Source organism: Trichechus manatus, unplaced genomic scaffold (assembly GCF_000243295.1).
Source record: "Trichechus manatus latirostris isolate Lorelei unplaced genomic scaffold, TriManLat1.0 scaffold00128, whole genome shotgun sequence".
Lineage (NCBI taxonomy): Eukaryota > Metazoa > Chordata > Mammalia > Sirenia > Trichechidae > Trichechus > Trichechus manatus.
In genome coordinates, this window is record NW_004444064.1 from 836,698 (window position 1) to 853,078 (window position 16,381).

The 16,381-nt window shown below is 47.7% G+C and overlaps 1 protein-coding gene across 7 annotated transcripts in view; it reads left to right on the forward strand.

Annotated features, from left to right (window-relative positions):
• SNAP47 (synaptosome associated protein 47) overlaps positions 1-16,381 on the forward strand; it is an 80,462-nt gene that overhangs the window by 59,396 nt on the left and 4,685 nt on the right. The gene's annotated exons all lie outside the window — the stretch shown is intronic.

A 16,381-nucleotide genomic window follows, 5' to 3' on the forward strand; every position in this document is an offset into this window, starting at 1 on the left:
CAGTCAGCGTGAACTCTGCCCCGTTCCCCTTCACTGTGGGCAGGTGGAGCTGTGGCTCAGGGAGACCCAGGCTGTATTTCTGGAGAGATTGCTTCATAAGTAGTATTGTACCTTTCTCAGGAGGGATGTAAAGCCTCTGTCTTTTAAACCTGTTTTTAAAAAATGATTCTTATTACATATGCCTGTATAGGCAGAAATTCCTTTGAGCTCAAGCATGTCTGTTTTGGGGAAAAAAAAAGGATTTGTCATTGTGTTGAGGTATTTTAAATATGCATCATTTGTCACTTTTTTTTCTGGTCTTACTTAGTCACTCTCAGCAGTGACAACACACACACACAAAATGTTGCTTGCTAGCTGCAACTAGCAAGTCCTACAGGCTGCTAATCACTTCTTTAGTTGTGTTCATTGACCTCCAAAACACTTGTGTAGATCTTGTTGACCTTGGGGTTTTTGAGGAGTCCCTGGGTGCTGTAAACAGTTAATGCACTCAGCTGCTAACAGAATGGTTGATGGTTCCAGTCCACTCAGAGGTACCTCAGAATAAAGGCCTGGTGATCTACTTCCTAAAATTCAGCCATTGAAGACCCTGTGGAGCACAGTTTTGCTCTGACATACATGGGGTCGCCACGAGTCGGAGTCGACTTGACAGCCGCTGGTAGTACTGTAAAGGCCAGCTTACCCCAGGATGTCACTGGACACTTGTCCTGAGAGCAGCCAGAGGCCCACCAGCTTTAGGCTGCTGGGGTCTCAGAACCTCCCACTCCATCCTCATATGAAAATGCTCGTTTTAATTCTCCGCCCCACAGTTACATTTAGGTTGAAATAGGAACAGAGCTTTTTAATAGAAAAGGTAGGAATTTTACTTGTTAATTCTTTTTTTTTTTTTTTTTTTTGGTTTAAAACAACACCCATTTGTGATCTCACAGTTCTGTAGGTCAGAAGTTGAGGTGGACTCAGCTGGGTTCTTTGCTTGGATCAAGATATCACCCAAGGTGCATTCTTGTCTGGAGGATTTGGGGAAGAATCCACTTCTAAGCTCCTTCAGGATTTTGGCAGAATCCGTTTTGTTGGGGTGTAGGAGCTGGAAGGGGGTGGGCAGGTGGGGAGAGTCCCTCCCCGCTCCTGGAGGCTGCCATCAGGTCCTTTCCACGTGCTCCCCTCCATCTTCAGAGACAGCAACTGCATGTCACGTCCTTCTCACATTTTAAAAAAAAATATTTTATTGTGTTTTAGGTGAAAGTTTACACGGAAAATTAGTTTCCTAATTAGCAATTTTTATACAGATAGTTCCATGACGTTGGTTAGGTTTTTCATAATGTGTCAGCATTCTCATTATTTCCGTCCTGTTTGTTCTGTTTCCATTGATGTAAGCTTCCCTGCCCCTCCTTGCCTTCTCATCTTTGCGTTTGGGTAAATGTTGACCATTTGGTTTACCTGTTAATTCTGATCGAGGCCATATAGTTTGAGAGAGCCCTTTCAATTTCCAAACTTCCAGTCTCCACTGCCATGTATATGTCCTTCCTTCTCCTAAAAGCCAGTGATGGGGATGGGCGATGTTAGGATGAATACGTACGTAACTGTGAGTAGAATCAGACTCCTCAGTATCCACATGGGTCGCTATCTTTCCCTGTGGGAACATGATGACTGTTGTCATCAGCAGGTATGTTGCGAGGCCTCTGGTGTTCGATGCTGGGAATAGTGACACCATGATGGCGACAGGTGGGACCGCATCCTCCCTAGGAAGTAACGCGGCTGCGTGCCCAGGGCGGGAGTGTTCACCCCTGAGTAATGGATCCGAGAAGAGCTCCTAGGAGAGGGGCGGCTGGGGTGGGTGTGGAGGGGCAAGGGCATTCTTAGTCCACTGTTTTGTCTTCCTTCCTTGTAGGAAGAACCTACTTTAACAAGAGGCTGTCTTTTTGAGGTAAAAGCACATGTTTCTTAGTTAGATAAGAATTCTTAAGTGGGTAATTGAAGCTCAAGCATAGACGGGAATGAGTTAAATTTCTGGGGAAAACAAAAATGCAAGAAAATCCTCCTCCATTCAGCTGTGGTTTTTGTGGCAAATGCTATTAAAGTTATTACGTTGAAAGGCGATGTCTCCATGATTTTAAATTGCAACTGGGAGTGTTAAGTGAGAAGATTTGCCATGATTTCACCAGGGACACCCATGTTCAGTGCCGTGTGCTGTGGTCTCCTGGGCTGAGCCTCAGGAGGCGGCTCTGGGTACACAGAACACAGGCGAAACTCCTGTGGGCTGCGGTCAGGCCCTGTCTGCTGGCCCTGTGGCCGGTCACTGTCGCTGGATGTGGGAAGGCAGATGGGGAAGGAGGCTGGGAGAGGAATCGGATTCGCTGGAATGGGTTTGGCAGAGTCCCTTGAATCATTTCTATGTCTGATGTGTTCAACTTTTCCTGCCTTCGAACTGCTGCTCTTTTGTTTACTTGGATACCGCATATTTGAGAGAGTTGGAAATGAGAACAGAACGGTGGCGTTTGGCTTTTCCCTAAGGGAATTCCAGTTTTCTGTGAAGTTCCTGCAGAACTTCCGCATCTCCATTTCCGTCTTGTCCTGCATGTGGTGTTTCTTCATCCCGCCTCCCCCTTTAACTGACAAGGCGCTAGATGAGAAAATAGCTTGGCCTGATCTAGTGGTTTCTCAGACGTGGATGGGTGGGCTAGGAAAGCTCACAGAACCACATAGCACAGTCTTTGACATCAGCTGTGCAAAAACAAAGAATCTAGCAACAACCTAGAAGCAGTGAGATGCTTCTGCTTTTTCCGTAGATTTCTAGATGGTTCTCACAATTTGTGTTAGAGAAGGGCACACGGTGGCTTGTTGCAGCAAGTGTGTGTGAATTCATAGGAATTTTTAGGTCATATGGATAGTTCTTTTTGACCATTCTCTTTGATCCTGTTAGGGCTCTTAGTCTAGCTACTGTATTTGGTATCTTTATAAACAAGAAACACAAAAATTAAAAATCAGATTGATTCATTCAGTTCAATCAAAGCCTATCGGTTCACTGGAAAAATTAGAAAAGTAGTTGATTGGTGTTGTGAAGAAAAACAATTAATTGGAAAAGCTGCTCTCCCTGGGGCTCATACTGGGGAGGAGCAGTGCTTGTCTTCACTTAACATGGGGGGTGAGGGACCAGGGGGGTTCTGAGACCTCCAGAGTACTCAGGGTTTTTTTGTTTATTTGTCTTTATATCTAAATCATGTCTCCGAGCTCCTTACCTAGCAGAGCCAAGTCCACATGTGCCCACCCTGGCAGTTAACCAGAACTTTCCTGGAATGATTCGAGGGTAGAAAGGATGATGAGGTTCTCTTCTTGCTGTGAAACTATCTTTAAAAATTAATGTTCTTTTTTTCTTTTCTTTCTCTTTGAGAAACTATAGAACACGTTTCATCTTCTTCAGTAACCCTACTTCCCTGGTCTGTTTTTCCCTATTCCTTATTCCTTGGATCTCTGATTTAAGATTGTTTTAGTTCATCTGTCTCCTCTCCTGGTAGGAAGAAAAAAATCAATATATTTTTTTTCCAATCATTTCTTACATATTCCGTCTGTGTAAGAGAATTATACTTAACAAATACCCTTCAGCCTGCAGTGTTGTAGGGGTTCAAAAAATGTCTGAGTCAATGAATTATTTATGCTTGGTTTCTGTGAGTTAACTCAGCATTTAAAGAGACAACAAATCTATATTTCTTTGGATAACTCTTGGTACAAAATCATACAAGTAACTAGCATGGGGCAGTATGCATAGTACTTCATTTATTCCCCAGACACATGTCACATATCAGCTCTGGCAGTGGGCTAAGTGCCATGTATGTAAAGACAGCCAAACTGTGGCTCCCTGCGCTCAAGGAATGGACAGTCAAGAACTGACACCTCGCAAGTTAGAGACCACCGTGTAGGAAAAGAGGATAACTAAACTGGCAGCCCTAGAGGGTGGACAGGTGAGGATAGAGCATTCCCGTAGGCGCGTCATGTCAGGAGGGGGAACAGAGCGACACCCTTTGACTGGAGTGAGGCTTTGACACGGGAAACAGTGAGAGATACAAGTGTGACCCCAGGAGGTGCGAAGAAACGTGTGATGTTTCTCATTTACACAGACAGAAATCCAAGGGATGTGTATGGGGAAGGATAGTAAGGGTGGGGGATAATTGTGGAAGGAACATAAAGTGGGATCAGGCTGAATTTATTGATATGGTCCTGCTAAGCAGAGATTCTGGATTCAGTGTTGTAGCTCGAGGGGTTAGAAAGGGCTCTAACAAGTTGTTTGGTTGAAATACAAAACAAAAGGTGGCCTACACTTAAATGAAATTGAAATGCCAGGACTTGGTACACTGTAAAGGCTTAGGGAGATTGGAATGTTAGAATGGATTTATCATGTAAGACCTGCCCAACCACCCCGGGTGAAAAGGCACACCTTTCACCATGACTGTGAGAAATAAATTTGAGGGGAGCCCCAGCATCCTTGAAGACCTCTTTTCTCTGTAGGTCAGATATCACAGTGGGCACTGCTGCCACTGAACAGAGATAACTTAAATCAGTGGGGTTGATTGGACCCCAAAGTGGCAGAGGCCAAGTGGTGGCATTTAATTGCCAAAGACAAGGTGGGCTTGGTTGCCATAGTGGACAGAGAAGTCAAAGCAGTAATCAGAATTGTCTGACTTGCAGAGCTCTGTGGCGTTGGCTAGTTAATTATGGTATTTCTAGAAGAGAAACAGTCTACTAAGTCCCTACTTGATCTTTATAAGCAGAATAATTCTTGGTCAGGTGGATAGAAGTCTTAACTTGAATCACCAAAATAGGGAGTCATGGCCCCTCAATCAGTTCCCAGACTTGAGCCAGTTTAGAGACCCAGAACCCCTTGAATGAAGGGCAGGCTGAGTACCCTTGAGGAAGCACCCTGCTACGCTTTCAAAAAATTTATACTGTTAATCTTTCTCTCAGCCTTCTCCAAAGGGACTTACAGCCTTTTACCAGGGTGACTGTGCGTTGAGGAGGAGATGATCAGACTTTTAGGGGGATTACTGGACATTGGCTCTGAACTGACACTAATCCAGGATACCCAAAACATCACTGCGGTCCACTAATCAGAGTAGGGGCTGTGGAGGTTAGGTGTCAGTGGGGTTTTAGCTCAGGTCCATCTCACAGTGGGTACAGTGCATCCCCAAAACCGTCCTGTAATGATTTCCCCAGTTCAGAAGGCATCATTGGAATCGACATACTCAGCAACTGGCCGAATACCCACTCTGGTTTCCTAACTTGTGGAGTGAGTTCTGCTATGGTAGGAAAGACCAAGTGAAAGCCACTGGAACTGCCAGTACCTAGGAAGATGGTAAACCAAGGGCAGCACCTGGAGGGATCACAAAGATGAGTGTGCCACCATCAAGGACTTGAAGGATGCACTTGGGCCATATGATCTGGCAAGCCTGAAGGCACTTGAAGTGTTAGTGCTGTTTGGAGTCTATGGCAGGCTTGTATTGGTGAATCACAGCACAGACCCTTAGGAGTTTGGAGCAAAGCCCTGCCATCCTCTGCAGACAACTACTCTCCTTTTGAGAAACAACTTCTGGCTTGTTCCTGGGCCTTAGCAGAGACTGAACGCTTAACCATGGGCCACCAAGTCACCATGCGGCCTGAGCTGCCCGTCATGAGCTGGGTGTTGTCTGACCCACAGAGTCATAAAGTTGGATGTGCACAGCAGATCTCCATCATTAAATAGAAGCAATATATATGAGACTGGGCCCTGAGCAGGACCTGAAGGCACAAGTGAGTTGCATGAGGAAGTGGCCCAAATGCCCATGGTCTCCTCTCCTGTCACATCACCTTCCATCTCCCAGTCTGCACCTATGGCCTCATGGGGAGTTCCTTATGATCAGTTGACTGAGGAAGAGAAAACCCTTGCCGGTTTACAGATGGTTCTGTGCGATATGCAGGTACCGCTCGGAAGTGGACAGCGGCAGCACTCCAGCCCTTTCTGGGACCCCCTGAAGGCCAGTGGGGAAGGGAAACCCTCCCAGTGGGCAGAACTTGGAGCAGTGCACCTGGTTGTTCACTTTGCTTGGAAGGAGAGACGGCCAGACGTGCAGCTGTGTAGTGATTCACGGGCTGTGGCCGATGGTTCTGCTGGATGGTCAGGGGCTTGGAAGGAATGTGACTGGAAAGTTGGTGACAAGGAGCTGTGGGGAAGAGGTGTGTGGATAGACCTCTCAGAATGGGCAAAAGACATGAAGATATTTGTGCCCCATGTGAATGCTCATCAAAGGGTGACCTCAGCAGAGAAGGATTTTAATAATCAAGTGGATACAATGACATGTTCTGTGAATACCAGTCAACTTCTTTCTCCAGCCACTCCTGTTATTGCCCGATGGGTTCATGAACAAAGTGGCCATAGTGACAGGGATGGACGTTATGCATGGGCTCAGCAGCATGGCTTTCCATTCACCACCATCTAATGCATACACTGTCACAATGAGATTAAGTGGAATTTCAGAAAAATGCTGTACCTTTTAAAGATTCATTCAGGGTTTTTGCTGCTCTGTGGGTTAAGACGAACATTCCTTGGACAAACGGAAGACCTGTGGCACCCCACGCCCAACCCAGGCCTTGTGTCTGGACTGCTGCACAGTCCCTTCATGGGTGTGGGGGCTTTGATACAGACGGCTCCTTTTACCTTTCTTTAGACCTGATTCTTCCCTTGCCTTTGGTAACTACAGGGATTTGGAGAGTATAAAGAAACTGCAGAAGGTCATCTTTTAACCACTTTGCTTTTCTGTATATTTGTCCTTTGTTGATGAGCAGCTTGCTTTTGTAACTTGCTCATCAGGCAGAAGAAGTAGAAAACCAGGAGCCCTGTCTTTTAGGAGCATACAGTTTATGCCTGTTTGTTGTGGGGAGGGTGTGGTAAAATAAGCATTTATGGAAGAACAGCCACCCTGGTCTGCCCTGTGGCTTCTCAGAGCTGAACGGGACCTGTGCCCTTGCCTCGCCTCCTGGGGCTCCCTGTGTGTGAAGGACCTGCAGTGGGTCCCCTGAGAAATCTTGTCATTCTGGCCCAACCTCTCCCTGCAGGGGCGGGGACCATGGCTCGTTAGTGCAGAAGGAGGCCTGGAAACCACGCTCTTGACTTCCACCTAGGTCTGTCGACCTCAATCACAGTGGGGTTAGGGGAAGATTTGTGTTTGCGCTCAGCTTAGTAAAGAAGGTAGGGCCTTGGTCCACCACCTGGAGAACAGGCAAGGAGGAGGGCCAGAGTGGAAGCTGTTCTAGAGGAGTGGGCGACATACCAGCCCGGGAGGACACAGACTACCATGAGTTTGGAATTCGTAGGGTAGCCTTAGGTGTTAGGGGAATTTGTGATGTATTCCCAATGGTTTAAAAGATATCTGTTTCTGCTTATGAGTATGTATTCCCGCTGTAGAGGAATGTTAGAAAAATACAGAAAAGTATGAAGAAGAAAATTGTGCTCTGACCTGAGTCTACCACGACCCCAGCTCCTCTTTAAGACAAGGTGCGCCATCTCCCAACCCACTACGAGGCTCTGACACAGACCCCACGCTTCCTGTCGCTGCAGTCTTGGGCATTCCGGGTTGTGACAGCTGTTACTTTTGGTAACTTTTGAACACCCTGGGTGCGATGATTGATTTGTTTTTAAATATCGAACATGCTTATTGACATTTTTTCAGCCTACAAAATGCGCTCTCTTTCTGGGTTGACAGGTAGTAGAATGGGTCTGCTTGGCCCAGCTCTGGGTTTTGGTGCAGGAGAGGGGCAGGGACAGGGACTGGGCTGGCCTCACAGGCTTCTCTCTGTAACGGGTCATAAACGACCCCCTACCATGTGCACTCGTACTTGACACCAAAGGAAATGAGACGGGTAATTGTACATGTGCAAAAGGCTGCTGACAGGGACACGAAGGGTCTTTCAGTGTTTGGTTTCCAGTGACTTCTTGTACATGTGGGACTGTTGGCGTCTTTGGGTGGCATGGCAGAGCCTGTGACAGGCACTTCGGGGCCCTGGTGGTGTCCCAGAAGGACTCCTGATCTCAAGACCGTGCTCCTCACTGTGAGCACAGCTGGCATTCGGCAGGGCTGATGTCCTCAAGTGTCATTGCATACGTAGATAATGCACGTTATTTATTGAATCCAGCTTCTAGGTAATGAGGTATAATTTGTGGAAATACATTTTAATGTAAAAACTCTTGCTTTTTTGTCTCGCGTTCTTAACATGAATTAGTATGTTTGTTAGGTCCTTGAAGAATGATTCTCTGAATTCAGAGTTCTGTAGAACTAAGTTCAACAGGCAGAATACTTAGAATTAGAGGTGCTAACTCTGAGTTGCAGTTCACCTCTTAAGGCCTTTTGATGAGTAAAAGGACCGCTTGTGAAATAGGATGACAATTCTAGCAGGTTCTAAGTGGTGTTTCCTCCTAGGCATGTCTTAAGTTCACGCCCTCCGCAGTAATGGTTGCCGCTGCACCGTCGGCGTGCTCTTGGGCCCGTCCTATTTGAGAAACGCCGTCTAGGGTTTCAGCACGTCAGGTGGGAGCAGTGGCTCAGTGGGTCCTGCTTGGAGAGCAGCCTCCCTGCAGGGAGGGGCTCTAGTGGGGCCAGAGCTGGACGCAGTTCTTTCTGGCCGAATGGGCTGCAGGGAAGGGTGGTACCAGGTGCCTGGAGGTAGTTCTTCTTCCTTTCTCTGTGCACAGTCTTTGTGACAAAGTCTCTCCTCCCCAGTCCTCTCCTCTGTGGGGTGGATGGCAGGAAGCATGTGGCAGGGGGGGTCTGTAAGTGCCACTGCACATCGCCCGAGCTGGCTTGGTGCAGCCTGGGAGGGGGCGGGCAGCCAGGCAGCCTGTGAGGAGGTGGGCAGCCTGGGAGGGGGCGGGCAGCCTGGGAGAAGGCGGGCAGCCTGGGAGAGGGCGGTCAGCCTGGGAGGGGGCCGGCAGCCTGGGAGGGGGCGGGCAGCCTGGGAGAAGGCGGGCAGCCTGGGAGGGGGCGGGCAGCCTGGGAGAAGGCGGGCAGCCTGGGAGGGGGCGGGCAGCCTCTGAGGGGGTGGGCAGCCAGGCAGCCGTGTGGGGAAGGGGTGGTGGAGGATCACTGCTGGGCCCTTTGTTCGGTGCTGATTCCCTAGTGAGAGCTCAGACAGCGCCCCCAGCTGGTCAGCCCCAGCCGGGAGCCTCCTGCGGTAGCGGCCACCTTCTGCTCTGCCAAGCCCTCCAGATGCCTGGTGCAGCGTCGTGCACATTTCAGTGTCTACAGTGTTTGCTGTTCAGGCGTCTCTGTAGCTGGCTTCCTCTACCTCAGCAGTGATTTGTTATTTTCTGGGGTGGCTGCTCCTGCCCTCCTCCGTTATCTGGTCCTTCTTGCCCTAGAGAATGAGGGCCCTCTCCCCGGTTGGTGGGGTAGCCTTGTGAAAGCAGAGTAAGGTCTGGGAGGGGCCCAGGCTCATCTCCAGAGCCCCTGAAAGCACATTCTGACAGATGACGCATACCAGTTCTGAGACAGCTCAGACCCGCCAGCATGCCTGCATTGAACCCCTCGACCTCCCTGTGGTTTCTCTGCTGTCCCCCTCTGCCCTCTGACATCACCCGGGACAAGTCAGTGCCTCTCCCTGACAGCCGTCCAGAGCTGTGACTGCACCGGACGGGATCGTCAGTGTGCTCAGGCCCCGGTGCGGTCCTTCAGTCCTGGAATGGGAGATGTTGATTTGTCTGGCTGCGCATCCTCTGCAGGAGGAGTTCCCTGCCGGTGCCGGGAACGACAGACAAGACTGTCCTCGTGGGCTGCTTGCAGACGGCGTCTGCCCTTCTGGACTGCAGGTGCCCATGCAGACTGGTCTCGGGGACGTGTTCGTTCTTTCAGCTGGGGCTTAGAGAAGACTCCCAGGAAGGGGGCAGGGGGCTGTCAGATAAAGAATTCCAGTATCTTGTGCTGAGGACAGGATTCCAAAACGTGTACAAGCATCTAAGTGAGAATCTCTCGTAGGGCAGCTGCTAGGCTCTGCAGAGGGTTGGAACATGAATGGGAAGAAAACAAATGCTTGTATGGAGCTCTTCAGATTTAGAGGAGGGTTTGTTTCCTCCCTCTGAATATTCCTCTGTCTTCTCAGTCATCATTTTAATGAAGTTCAAGTTTTAAACAGGGGTAGTTCATAGCAGAGCAGGGTGAGATTTCTCTGTGTTAACTTTTTTATTGTGGTGAAAATATACACACCAAAACATTGGCAAATTGAAAAATTTCTAATTGTGTATTTCTGTGAGATTGATTCCATTCTTCGTGCTGTGCAACCATTATCTGTGTCCTTTTCCAGATTATTCCACCTCCATTCACATAAACCCAATGCCCTAAGCAAAGCTTCCCCTTCCCGTTACCCTCACCCTGGTAACCACAAGTCCTTGGTCTCTGTATATTTGCTTATTTCATGTAAGTGAGGTCATGCAGCGTCTGTCCTTTTCCTACTGACTTATTTCGCTCAGCATAATGTTTTTGTGGTTCAACCGTTTTGTGGCCTATATCAGGACTTCATTTCTTTTTTTGGCTAAGTAGTATTCCATTTGCGTATATACCACATTTTTGTTATCCATTCATCTATTGCTGGACATTTCGATTCTTTCCAGGCTTTTGGCTATTGTGAATAGTGTTGTAATGAACATATAGGCCTAGGATTGCTGGGTCATATAGTAGAAGTCCTATACTCAACCTTTTTTTCGTGTTCAACTCTTTTAGGAACCAGGAAACTTTTTTCCGCAGTGACTGTACTGTGTTACACTTCCTCCAGCAATAGGTGAAGCTCCCAGTTTCTCCACAACCTCACCAACACTGGTTGTTTTCTGTTTGTCCTTTGATCATCGCCACTCTCATACGGGTGAGGTGGTATCTCATTGTGGTTTTGATTTGCATCTCTCTGATGGCTAACAAAGGTGCCCTGGTGGCCCAGCGGTTTAGCACTTGGCTGCCAACTGAAAGGTCGGTGGTTTGAACCCACCCGTTGCTTCGAAGGAGAAAAGACCTGGTGATGTGCTTCTGTGATTCATGGCCTGGGAAGCCCCACAGGGCGGTTCTACGCTGTCGTAGAGGGCTGCTGTGAGCTGGGATCAACTCAAGGGCGCGCAGCAACAGTGACAGTGGCTGATAAGGAATCCCTGGGTGGTGCAGACAGTTAAGTGCTGGACCACTAGCCAGAAGGTTGGCACCTCAGAAGACAGGCCTGGCGGTCTGCTTCTGGAAGGTCACAGCCTTGAAAACCCGACGGAGCAGTTCACTGCGTACACGTGGGGTTGCCGTGAGTCAGAATCAGTTCAGCAGCAACCGACAACGAGAGCTAACGGCGTGGAGCAGGTTTTCATGTGCTTTTGGCCGTTTGAATACCTTCTTTGGGGAAATGCCTGCTCAGGTCCTTTGCCCATTGTTTGATTGCGTTATTTGTCTTTTTGTTGTTAAATTGTAGAAGTTCATATATATGTGTATTGGATAGTAGACCTTTATCAGATAATATGGTTCTCGATCTGTATTAATTTTTATTAAAAATGCTTAATTAGCAAGTATGCGGTTTTTGTTTCAGATTGGCAAGTAGGTTTTGTGCAGTTTCTAAAACTGTTGAATTGTATTAGACGAATGAGAGAGAAATGATCGGGAGGCTGGTTAGCCGAGGGGCCTTAGACAGCTCGCTTGTGTCTGTCCCATCTGTAATGTGAGGGCTGGAGAACAATCGAAGCACCGCTTTTGACAGGAGCTGAGGGCCTTTGCCACTTCTCAGTTGGGTGACTTTCCGGCAAGTTGCTCATTTTCCCTAAGGGTTAGGCTCTGTTATGATATCCATTTTTACAGAGCTGGAAATCACCTTGGGGTTTGTGTGAGAATGAAGTGAGGATGAGCTTACACCAAGCGATGCAAACTTCTGACACATAAAACCAAAAAAACCTGTTGCCGTTGAGTCGATTCCAACTCCTAGCAGCCCTGAGGACTGAGGAGAACTGCCCCATAGGGCTTCCAAGGAGCGGCGGGTGGATTCAGACTGCCGTCCTTTTGGTCACCAGCTGAGCTCTTAGTCCCTGCGCCACCACAAGCTCTAATACTTGTGTTAGCTGGGGCTCTGACTTTCGGTGACCCTGTCAGCTTCGAAGAGCCTCAAATTTAAGATGTTTTCAGTTGGTTCAGTTTTCTGAGGATGTTCTCCACGGAGATGAACCTTCACTTACTGACTTTAAATCAATTGACTATTTCTTACAGTAGGAATACGTTGCTGTCTTAAGAACTTGGTTCTCTTCATGAGAAACTGTTTATGATCTGGCAGCAGAGAGCTACATGTCCTCCATCTGGTGGAACCAGGGCTCTGTCCAGGCCTCACTGTGCAGTCACAGGAGGTGCTCCTCTGTGATTTCTGTGTCCTGGCCTTTGAGTTAGACTGCCCATGCTCATGCCATGGGCCATTCAGGGCCACTGGTCACTGGTCAGCACAGTCAGAGCGAGGGCGGACAGAGTCCTGAAAATTTAAGCTCGGCCACTTCTGCCATCTTTAAAGTCCCCTCAGAAACAGCTCCCAGGGTCTTACTATATGGACGAGGCCCTAGTGTACGACAGGGGGTTCTGCTCAGCTCCTCGTCAAACGAGGGATCTCTCTGACACTGTGAGGCGGGGATAATGAGGTGGAGGGCCCTGGATAGACGTCCTTCCTTCGGAAGACAGCCCTGTGCCCGCCCCTGCGCGTCAGTACTTTCAGCCACAAATCACTGTTGGGGGCCTCAAGGAATGCTGCAGCCTAGGGGCCCGGGTGGGACTTTGGGGGTGGTCTGTGAGTACTGAATGTGACAGATTGTAGCATAGAATGTTCTTTACAGTCCCCAGAGCTTGGACTGTGGTGAATGCCAATTTTTCCCCCTCTTTCCCTGCTCTATAGCATATTAATGGCCCCAACTGGTAGAACTATTTTGAGTTGCAGACAGCTTGATTTATCCAAGCTCTGTTCTTAAATGGTTGCTAATTTCTCACTGCACGAAAATTCAGTTTTTTATTGAGTCAGCTTAATAACAAGATCCAGGCAGACGGTCTAACTAATTCCAAACACACTTTAGATGCTTAATATCAGTGTAGTAACACTCTAAATCCTAGAGCTTTATCAGGAGGTAGAGTGAAACATTTTCTTTTTTCAGAATACGTTGAGACAACAATGAGCTTATCACAGACCATTTTGGAAGCACCAAGACCCTGTCTCTTCTGCACAGCTTCCTCTTTCCACCATGCTCATGCCATGAGAGCGCAGTGATTTTTACAGGGTCATTCGTGGTGGTATGGCTTACAACAGAAGTGTGTGTCTCTAATGCCCAGTCTTACACCTTGATGATGCTCGTCACATCACATGGTGGGCATGAGACACACATTGAAACGTCTTCTCTGGTGAGGTGACCTGCTCTATTTTATTAAGCTGTTTTTCCATAATTTAGTTTTTGTTTTTATAAACAAAATGGAAATGGTTAGAAGGCAAAAACGTCTCCCTGTTTGCTTTTCTGGTGCACCTGATTCAGCGTTGCTGTTGACCCAGACTGTGTGTGGCCCTTGTTCCGAGGTCTAGGGTGTTCTGTGGAGGTGGAAGGCAGCCACAGCACTGGGATGAAGCCGAGGTTCTCCCGCTTCCAGAGAGCTGGACTGAGTCCATACAGCGGTGGCTGGCACAGTCCACAGGGCCCAGAGCGTCTTCCTCACGCATTGCTGTTTGAGGAAGAAGCTTCTGCTTTGTCCAGCAGGTCCGTGGATATTTGTTCCCTTTTGTTTTTGCCTCGTTTGCTCAGTTTATTTGCTCAAGGTGCGCCTCCCCACTTCCTGTCTGGAGCACCCAGGACTGTTCCCCTCCCCAGCTGTGACGTGGGTGAGAGGGGTTCAGATGTCCTGCCGGAGGGCTGAACGTATTGCTCTGGCTTTGGTTGAGCGTCTGTGACTGCTCCGAGTTGAAGAGCTTTTAATGTTTCTGTGGTTTCTCTCAAGATGCTTCTTTCTGTCGGCCCTGGCGTGCACAGTCTTATGTTCTGCCTGTTCTCCCATGTAGTATATATTTCTTTGGCGTTTATAAAAGTTTGTTTCTCTAAAAACACTTTGAAGCAGATGATTTCTTATATGAGTAAAGACGTGGCTGAGAAGAGGGTTTGTTAACTGGCTCGTTTAGTAGTGTAACAGGGACACGGGGAGGGTTCGTTTTGCGCCTGGACTTTGATTCCGAGCCCGGTGAGGACTCGTCTGAGAGGCCAGCTGATTATTTCAGAGATTGGCAGCATGACACGTTGAGGACTAGACAGCTTGTCATCCTCGGCCACAAAAGTAACAACTGTTTTTAAGGTTTGGCCAGACTTCACGTTCTCCATTCTTCCCACCCCATGTTGTGTGGAAGTCACACGATGCCGTTGAATTACTTCAGTCCCTTTCTTAAAGGAAAAGGAATCTGGACCAAGGCTCCAGGGCGACTAGTAGTTTGAAGGTTTATTCAGTAATTTTTCTTTGTCTGCAGACCTAGTAGCTGTAAAGATATCTCTTGTATTTTTGCCATATTAATTAATTTCATGTGTAATTTTTGCAGACAGACCAAGGGTCTCAACAGATGATTTGGAACGAGTGCTATTTTCAAGGCCTTCTTTTTAGTGAGACTTTTTCCAAATCGAAAGTCTTGCAGGAACCGATCTTTATTTGGGCTGTGTATACAGTAAGACGTCCGCTGTTTCTTGGTCATAAAGTAAGTTGTTCGTGCCATACTTATTGTGCTTGTTAAGCAGAGATCTGTCGATACAAGTTTTCTTGCTTTTGCCACTGTTTAATTGTGGACTGGAAAAGAATTGGTTAACTCATCTCCTTGAAGAAGATGGTTGATGGAGGCCGAGAAGCATGTAGGAATTGTCAGTGCCATCATGTGCCTGTGGCCCCCTGCTGTCCAGGTCAGCATCCCTGGCCACACATGGCTCCCGACCACTTGGACAGTGACCAGTCCTGGTTGCAACCCTGACTGTAGCTTACACACCAGATTGTCGAGTCTTAGTACAAATATATAAAATATTTCATTAATAATTGTATTGATTACATGCTGAAATGATAACATTGTGGATATATTGGGTTAAATAAAATATATTATTAAAATTAATTTTACCTATCATTTTTTACTTTTTAGAATGTGGGTATTAGAGCATATAAAATGACATATGTGGCTTGTATTACATTGGACATCTTGTTCCAGACACTCAGGGCTGTAAGGGATGCCCCAGCCTGCCTCGGATGAGTGAATTCTTTTCCTCCAGTCCCTGGTGAGGGTCCTTATGCCGTATTCTCAGAGGGTGGATGACTTGCTCTGAGTGTCCCAGTAGCGTGGCCTCTGAGCCCCCATGTCACAGTGGTAGTTAGGGTGGAATGGTGCCCATGGGCCTTGTCTCTGCCATCAGCCCACTTGGTCACCTTTGAGCTTGACCCCCAGGAGCTTGGGGACTTTGGGCAAGTTGCCCGACCTTTCTCGGCCTCATCTGTAAAACAGAGTTAGTTTGAGGATAAACTGAGATAAAATGTGTGAAGTTCTTAGAACAGTATTATGGCACATTATGTGGGTCCCATAACTGTTAGCTTTTACTTAAGCTAACGAGGGGATGAAAGAAGCAGAAAATAAAACTGTATACTTTAATCCCAAGCTTTACTTTTTTATGAGAGCATATGGATATGGGAATAGGGGCAAAAAAGTAGCTAGATGCAGATATACCACAGTGTAATCACTAGTGCTTATCTGATAAGCATGGATTTGGACTGGGGTTATGGATGACTTCTGTTTTCTTGTTTCCTAATTTTCTGCGTGCGCTGTTATTATCAGAACAAAAACAAATGAGTGGTCTCCACTGAAGGAAACAAATGGTTTTGGAGATAGCACGACTTGTGTAGGAGCTGGTTTCGAGCGCCTTTGTGCTAAGAGTTCTCACATTCACAATCTGACCCAAGGCTGTGGAGTGCCAGCTGTGGGTGCCCTTGCTAAAAGCCCTAAGTCACCAGTTGTGAGCTTGGACACAAAGAGGTCATTGTTCACAGCTAGGAGCCTTGGGGTCCTCAAAGACATTTCCATTTAAAATAAGCCCGATTCACCTTTTAAAGTGTTTTGAAGAAGAAAGACTCCAGAGAAAGCTGTCCTGGGGTCTGTGTGACCTGCTCGATTAGCACAGGTACAGCCGCCTCAGTGGACATCAGATAAAGCGGCACATGTAGGTCAGGGCAGCTCTTCTAGGAGACATTCTGTGCACATTCTAGTTGGGGTGGAGGTAAATGAGAAAGGGACACTTCCCACAGGACGCACACTCTAGGTGGGGTGGAGGTAAACGAGAAAGGCACACTTCCCAGAGGACGCACACTCTAGGTGGGGTGGAGGT